This window comes from Microtus oregoni, unplaced genomic scaffold (assembly GCF_018167655.1).
Source record: "Microtus oregoni isolate MIOR12 unplaced genomic scaffold, Mior012 000001F_ref0000356, whole genome shotgun sequence".
In the NCBI taxonomy this organism is placed as follows: Eukaryota; Metazoa; Chordata; class Mammalia; order Rodentia; family Cricetidae; genus Microtus; species Microtus oregoni.
Genome location: NW_024543060.1, coordinates 33,480,508 through 33,488,472, shown reverse-complemented (window position 1 = coordinate 33,488,472; position 7,965 = coordinate 33,480,508). Strand labels below are relative to the sequence as shown.

The 7,965-nt window shown below is 43.2% G+C and overlaps 1 long non-coding RNA gene across 1 annotated transcript; it reads right to left on the bottom strand.

Annotated features, from left to right (window-relative positions):
- Nucleotides 1–309: 309 nt before the first annotated feature.
- Nucleotides 310–7,216, bottom strand: LOC121461818. Its single transcript, XR_005976228.1, has 2 exons — nt 6,991–7,216; nt 310–2,313 (listed from the first exon to the last, which is right to left on the bottom strand). It is a non-coding gene; the product is annotated as an uncharacterized LOC121461818 (long non-coding RNA).
- Between the last annotated feature and the right edge of the window lie 749 nt (nt 7,217–7,965).

The window sequence follows — 7,965 nt, the reverse complement described above, 5'->3', positions numbered from 1 at the left end:
TAACATTCGTTCTGCTAATTTCTCCAAATTTCTGTTGATGGTGTTTGCTGTTCAGTTGCTAATGTAGTCTTTGGTCTTTAAGGCTTTTAACCTTTCATCTCCGGTAATTCGAGTGGCTTTAAGAACTCTCCCCCACTTTTCCCATGTCCAAAAATTGATCTTCAATCAAATTTTCTTTCTGATGGGCTGAGCTTTTTACCTGGGGTGTACTCAGAATCAGGAAGTTTCTCTCTCTCTTTTTAAAGTGTGTATTAATTGTACAAAATAGAAATTTTCATACATGCATTTAACCTATTTAGATGATAATTATCTTCCAATTTCCCTCCCTTTTCTCCATCCTCCTCCTACTGGCCCTCTTCTCCTTCCCAAACAGCACCATGGAAGCCTTTAAGAGCTGCTTGGCACTTTTAGAAGTGCTGGTTAGTGTTTATTTTCCCTCTTTTTTTCTTTCTTCTTCCTTCTCTTTTGTCTTCATTCTGTCACTCTCCTCAGTCTCCCTCTTCCCATCTCCCTCTCCCTTTCCATCTCTTCCTCTCTTCCACACTCTTCCCTCTTTTGTTCATGTTAGACTGTTACAGGGAAAGTGGTCCCTGGACTTGAACCCCATGCTCCAGACATAGAAGAAAGGGCTGGTCCCACACAAGTTACAGCCTTCAGGATTCCCACTTTCTCCCCTTATGTTGGGTTTTCGCTTTTTCACGAGTTTCATATTTGTCACCGACTTTTGGAAGCATGAGATGCACGACACTCTCGCGAGGTTATTCACAGTTGTGAATCGCCAAGCTAATCTCTGCCACAAGCTGTGATGTAAATTTTAGACATGATTTTTTTTTTCTCTCCATGGCAAACAGCTTAACCAAGAGCCTCTCGGTCTTCAAAACTCTCCTGGAGTACCAAGTTTGAGTCCAGTTGAAATTCCTTTATAGGATGCAGTCCTCGGTGATGTAATAATGCCACCCTATTTCCAATGCTATAGAAGTCCTTTCTCTATCTCTCCTTTAAAATAACAATAGCATTCTTTTCACAAAAGTCCAGCACATTGACTCCAACACAGCATCTTCACGTATTTCTTTCGGGTTTTAATTATAACCATCTTTTAATAAAGGGAATTTTGAGGTAGAGCCTGGCACATTCCATTCACGCATTGCAGTGACGAATTCTTAGTGCCATTCGGTCACTTGTGGCTTTATTTTTAGGGGTAAATTTATAGTGAGCCCAGGATCACATGTCCAGTGGTATTCGAAGCATCTACAGCTGCTTACATAGCAGAAGTTCCGGGCTGCATTCCTGCTGTGAATCCTAGGATTTGTGAGGACGGTGCTGTGAGTAGCAAGAAAAAGAATTAATCTCGTGGAAATGTGCACACACATACATGCATACACACACAAATTCCCAGAGGACTTGCAGCGTGCAGTCAGGAGCATCCTGTCTTATCAGGAAGTTGCCCCCTTCAAAGACAACGTTTACGTCTGGTTTCATATATCCCTGAATGAAATTTAATTAATTTTCTTCATATGTATATACATTCACATGGATATATACATTTCATGTGTATATATATATATGTACATGAACATATACATATGAATGATACGTAGACATGAATGGATGTGTGCGGGTAAACACGTCATACAGGTGATGTCATAGATTTAAGGTTCTATAGCACATTATGTTCTATCATATCCCCTTATGGAAATGCCAATGTGTAGTTGGTGTTGAAGACAACCTAGCATGGTGTGCCCCCTCACAGATGCAGAAAGACAGTAATAGAGAATTGATCAAGGCCTTGGCCGTTATAAAGACCTGATTTCATCCATATGCCCTCAACTCCTTCAAACCACACAAATAACCGTCGCCATCTTGAAGCAGGAACTCAGACCCCGGACTTAGATTGCTAGGCTTCCTTCTTGCTCTGCATCATCACAGCGTGACGTCGAGCAAGTGGCTTTGTCTCTCTGAGCCTCAAGCTTCTCTTCTGGCTATTTTACCAAGCTGCTGTGGGGATGAGATGAGATAATGTACATAAAAACGCTTGGGATAGTTTGGGGCTCTTGATAAGCTGTTAGTACATGCCGGCTATTTTTGCTCTTTTGAAGGAGGAGGCGTGGGGCTGTGCTTAGGCTGTGCTTGAGGCTGGCTTGAGCGGAGAGATCCCACCGCCAGAGGAACAGGTGCACTGTGGAAATAAACATGTGTTGGTACAAGTCGTATCCAGCAGAACACTTAAAATTCCTCCAGGATGGGCTAGTCCTCTTGAGCAAAGATGGACTCCAGCTCCAGACGTCAAAGATAATTGTCTCAGATGGAGATGGGCTAAAATAGAGAAGAAAATTATCCTGCAGCATTCTGAGAACCAATTCCATGGATCTCCAACTCAAAAGTTAGGTAGGGCAAAGTGGATGCGTCCAAACAGAAAATTATGTGCCTCCAAATTAAAAGAAAAAAGTCTTAATCTACTAAAATTGCTTATAAGTTCACCTTAGAAAATACAGCATGGGTCAAATGTATTATAGAGGCTAGGAGAATGGGAAATCCTTTGTTTGTTCAGGTCATTTGTGGTACATTACTGTGTGAAATAGTTGACCATGTGTTCAAGGAAACGGTGAGGGCTTGGTGCTTCTCACAATGAGAGGTTTCTGGATATCCGTTTTCTTAACCTTCTTTATGAGGGTTATAGCAGTGTAGATGGGGATGGGGAGAGGATTTTTTTTGGAATAAAAATAGCATAAAATGAAAATACACAGCATTCAGTTGATAAGAAGGAATTTTTCAGTCGGGTGCTCATTATCCCACGGTTGGGGTAGGAATAGGCCTCACAGGTAAAGGTTTCTTCTCATAAGGAAGTCATGGGTAAAGCCCACGCCCCTCTACCAATTTCATTTTTCTGATTATTCTCAGAATTCAATCAAGCTTGACACTTGTTAGTACAAATGGACTGGGATTTGGGGGTGAGGGGGAAGCCTGACCAAGGCCGCAGCTCTCAGAGAGGGACATTCTGTCACGAAGAGGCAAGGCAAGACTGAACACTGCCGGGCTCTCTAGTGGTGAGACTGTCTTGAGAGGCCCCAAGCATCTGGAGGGTGGGGAAGAAGCATGAGTTAGAAGAAAGCTAAGCTGGTCTGTGAGATTTTTCTAGCAAAATTACAATGTGGCTTATTCTCATTGGCACCAAGACAAAGCCTTTTGTCGGGAATATGCTTAGTAAGAATGACCGTTATATCTCAGCATCCATGTTTTTTTTTTTTTTTTTAGATAATTTGGCTCACTATAAGATAATAGACTAGAAGTCAATTTCTCGCAGTTCTCAGGGCTGAGAAACCAAAACCAAGTTGCCAATAGGGGGCTTAGGGAAAGCACTCACCATGCAAGTATAAGGACCTGAATTCAGTCTCCAGTGTGCACATAGGAAGCCAGTCTTGGTGGCCCCTTCTTAGGATCCCACGGCTGGGGGAGCAGAAGCAACCAGAAACTTGGGGCTCACGGGCCACAGTGAGATGCGAGCCAATGAGAGACTGTCTCTAAAGACAAGGTGGTGGTGTCTGAAGAGAAAGAATGTCCAGTTATCCTCTGGTCTCTACATGTAGTTTGTGCCTCAACAGAATTTGTAAAAAAAAATAAAATAAAATAAAATAAATTCACGGGAGGGTGTATCATACAATAAAATATATTCATAGTAATCTCTCAGTGTCCATGGGGAACTGGTGCCAGCTCTCCCTGGCTCCATATATCAATACCCACAGAGACTCAGATCCCTGGTGGGTAGGCCAAGTGGGTGCTTGCCTATAACCTGCACACATCCTCCTATGTACTTTCACTTACTAAAGTCTCATGGTTTGTAAGCCTACAGATATTGGGTCTGGGAACATGGAGATGCTCCTGGATGTAGAGAGACAGTTTTATCTAAACTCTGCAATGGTTTCATAGCAAGCTGAGCCAGACCTGGTCCTCATCAATCCTGACTCCTTCTTCGTTTTCATTCCAGTTTTGCTGTTGTTGATTTTATTGTTCTTGGAACAAGGTCTCACCCTGTAGCCCATTGTGGGTTTGAGTTCTTAATCCACCCATGTCAGCCACCTCCCACCAAGTGCTGGGATTAGAGTCATGCACCTCAATATGCAACAAGCCTTTCGCCTCTTTTAGTAACCCCCAGCCTAGCCTTTAGGATACCACACCATGCTCCCCAGGTCCAGCCCACCTCTCTGCTCTGATACCTGGCTGCTAAATTTGGGTGGGCTGCTTCTATGCACAAACCACACATCCATGAGCTACAAGAAAGACCTGGAATAAATGAGAATGTTCCCTTGGCTGCCTGCACATTACAAAGTCCTGATCTTGACAACAGAGCCTTCTGGGGGCTATGCCTTCTTTCAGAATCCTGGAACAAGGTGGAATTGATATGGGTGTTTAACTCCTGATAGGTTTCCATTTGCGACGGCTGTCAAGTTTGAGATGTAGTATCTACCTCAAGTATGGGTGTGAAAACCAATCCCACTGACACCTAGATCGACTCTTGCTGCAGGTGTTCTGCAACCTCAGATGCCATTGGGGCACTGCTGTATTTTGCAATGCAGCCTGTTCCAGACACAGCTGGCTCCCCACTGGCATCTGGTCAAACAGAAAAGAAACACAGAGCCTCCTGCTGGCTGGCCATCTGGGGCAATAATTGCTCCTTGGTTATCGATGGCACATCTCTAAGGTGACTGTTCCTTCAGCTGGTGGGGTTGTCACAAATGTGCACTTGGCAACAGCTGTCGCCTAGCCTCTGCTTTTGCTGGGCACCAACTCCTGTGTGCTTAGATGGGCCAAGTAAGAAATGTCTGGGCATTTAGGAGAATCCTGGAGCAAGGGAGGAGGAAGTAAACAGAATAAGGCAAGAGGCTCTTCAAACAAGGGTTTCCAAGGAGTGTTGTGAGTGCATGCATTCTTGGTTAAAAACAAAAGCAAAAACAATCAACACAATGCTCTTCCAGAACAATCCAAAAAGCTGCCTCACATCGAGCTAATATCTGCACGTGTACATGGTGTACACATGCATACAGCTACAGTCACACACATATGCACACACACTCACACACCTCTTCACTGCTGTGGGTCCAAGTTTGAACTAGTAGCTGCCACCCCAACAGGCATTACTACCTCCAGGTTTTCTTACATTTCCCCTTTGACTCTGAAAGCTGCTCCCCTCTTTTGCTACTAGATTCAGGCTTCCATTACAGGTTATTGGTGGGCTTTCACAAGACATTCAGATTTTTCCAAGTGTGTTTAAATTTCACAAGGCTTGAGTGTGAGGAAATTCAAGGCATCCAACACTCTCCAACTCTTAACGCTTCTGATAAAGGCCCAGGACTTTCGTTAGATTAACTAACAACAGTTAGCAATTATAATTCCAGGAGAAGCGGGAAGCGAGGTCATTAACTAGTTAATTGTGCCCACTCAACACAGCCTCTCAAAAGTACTTCTAAACAGATGCGTAGGATTGGATGAAATATCAAATGTTTTCTTGATGGAGGAAGGTCATTGGTTAATTAAAGAAACTGCTTGCCCTGATAGGTTAGAACATAGGTGGGTGGAGTAAACAGAACAGAATGCTGGGAGGAAGAGGAAGTGAGCTCAGAGACACCATGCTCCCCTCTCCCGGGTAGATGCAATAGCTCTGCTCTCTGAGGCACTCGCGATGAAGCTCAGACCCAGGATGGACATAGGCTAGAATCTTTCCTGGTAAGACTGATGCTACACAGATTATTAGAGATGGGTTGATTGGGATATGAGAATTAGCCCGTAAGAGGCTAGAGCTAGTGGGCCAAGCAGTGTTTAAAAGAATACAGTGTCCGTGTAATTATTTTGAGGCATAAGCTAGCAGCCCCGCCGCTCCTACTACTACTTTTTCTTAACTAATGTCCTGTGAATTCAGTCATTTAATTTTAGTGTATAAATATTGATAAATGATATGGGATTCTACCTCAAAGGGATACACACTGGGTGGATGGATGCAAAGGATTGTGAGACAGCAAATCTGAACTCCAAATGTGATGGAATATTTAATTATCATCTTTTGGGAGGTACTTTTTATGTATCTTTTTATTCTTACTGAGGATTAAATTAAAACTAAGGCCCCAATTCTTTTTGTATCTTGATATGGGATTTCCCTCTGTATACTGAAGAACTGCTTTGAGCCTATAGCAGAGCAGGGTGGGGCAGAGCAGAGCTAGGTGGGGAGGACTTGACGGAATGCTGGGAGAAAGAAGGGCGGAGTCCGAGAGAAACCATGTAGCCCCACCAGAGTCAAACATGCTGGAACTCTGCCTTTAAGCCACTGCCACCTGGTGATGCACAGATTAATGGAGATGGGTTAAATTAATATATAAGAGTTAGCTAATAAGGAGGTAGAGCTAATGGGCTAAGCAGTGATTTAATTAATACAGTTTCTGTGTGATTATTTGTGTTCTGGGCGGCTGGGACAAACAAGCGACCTTCCATTGCAGTATCTTTATTATAAGACAGTGTGTGTGAGACGCACAGAGAGAGACAATCAGCCTAGGTTAGTCTTGCACTCACTCTTGCCTTGAACTCCCTAAACACTTGCAGAACTTACTCTTCCATTCTCTTGCTCAGTCTCCCCCAGACCCAGCTCAAGCTTTGTCCTTTGGTAAATTATGCCAGGCACTTCTGCCTGAGCACATGTTTCAAACCTTCAGTTGGAGGCAGCAAATCAACTCACATCAAAGTAGAATGAAATTCTAATTAAAAAAAAATTATTTCAGTGATTCGGTCAAAGGTTACCAGGTAGATACCAGGAATCCTCGTGTTAAATATTATTCATCTCATGACAAGAAACACCTTTAATCTCAGTTTATTATGTATGAACTATTGCAGCCAAAGACCAAAGGTATAAAAATCCCAAGGCCATAAGCACTCTCACTGAACAATATGGTAAGCTATTTCTTTAATAGACTTGGCAGGCAAATACAGTAAAGCTCAAAATCCACTTACCTTCACTCCACTTCACAGAGTGCCCAGGACCAGCACGGTTATCCAATGACTACAGTTTTAGAAATCCTCAACACAAAAGGCACCACCATGCTGTAGATACATTTCACTTGGTAGAATGCTTGCCTAGTGAGCATGCAGCCCCAAGTCTCCAGCTTTAACACTACGAAGAAGTCTAACTGTGGGTCTAACAGTGGCAGGAGGCAATGTTAAGCTACAAACTCTCCAGTTTATCTTTCTCATGCTCCAGAGTCTGATACATTCTTGAACCTGTTAAGCTACTTTATTCCTTTAATTTTCCCACAATTAAGTTGTAAAATAATTGCTGTGATCATTAAGCACCCATATAATGCTGTACACATTCAAAGTGTTTTGCAATCATCTATTTTACAAAGCACATTGTTCTGTGTATCAGGTTTTATCATGTCCTGTGTTGGCTTAAGAGCCATGTTCTACATGATCAGATTAAGAAGTAATATATCAATTTTAGGAGCAAAGGTGACTCTTTGTACCATGTATTTGTTTGTACGCTTTTAACCTTTGCACAGTCAATACAAGCTCTCTGGTTTATTAGGAGCCAGAAGGAGTCTGGTGCCGAGCAGGGTGCTGTCTTTTCACGGTGCCTTCAGGCAAGCACTTGAACAGGGTCTGAACTGTGCCCCTGTTTGAGGAACTCATGTTTGGGAGGAGGAACCCTAATTCCTCTCTGCTAGAACTTGCCAGTTACCAAAGCAGGAGAGAACCCCATCGACCACAGTTGTGCACAGCAGGTGAAGAAAAGTCATTCTGACACTTCCAGGGGATGTGGATTATATACAGTCTTGTGCAACATAATGATGATACAGTCAATGATTGACCGCACAGGCAACGATGCCCTGTAAGATGTCACCTAATGATGAGATAGTCATCCTCCTGGGGACACACCGTATGAGAAGCTCTCAACAATCAGGTCCCCGAACAATGCATGACTTGTGTAGA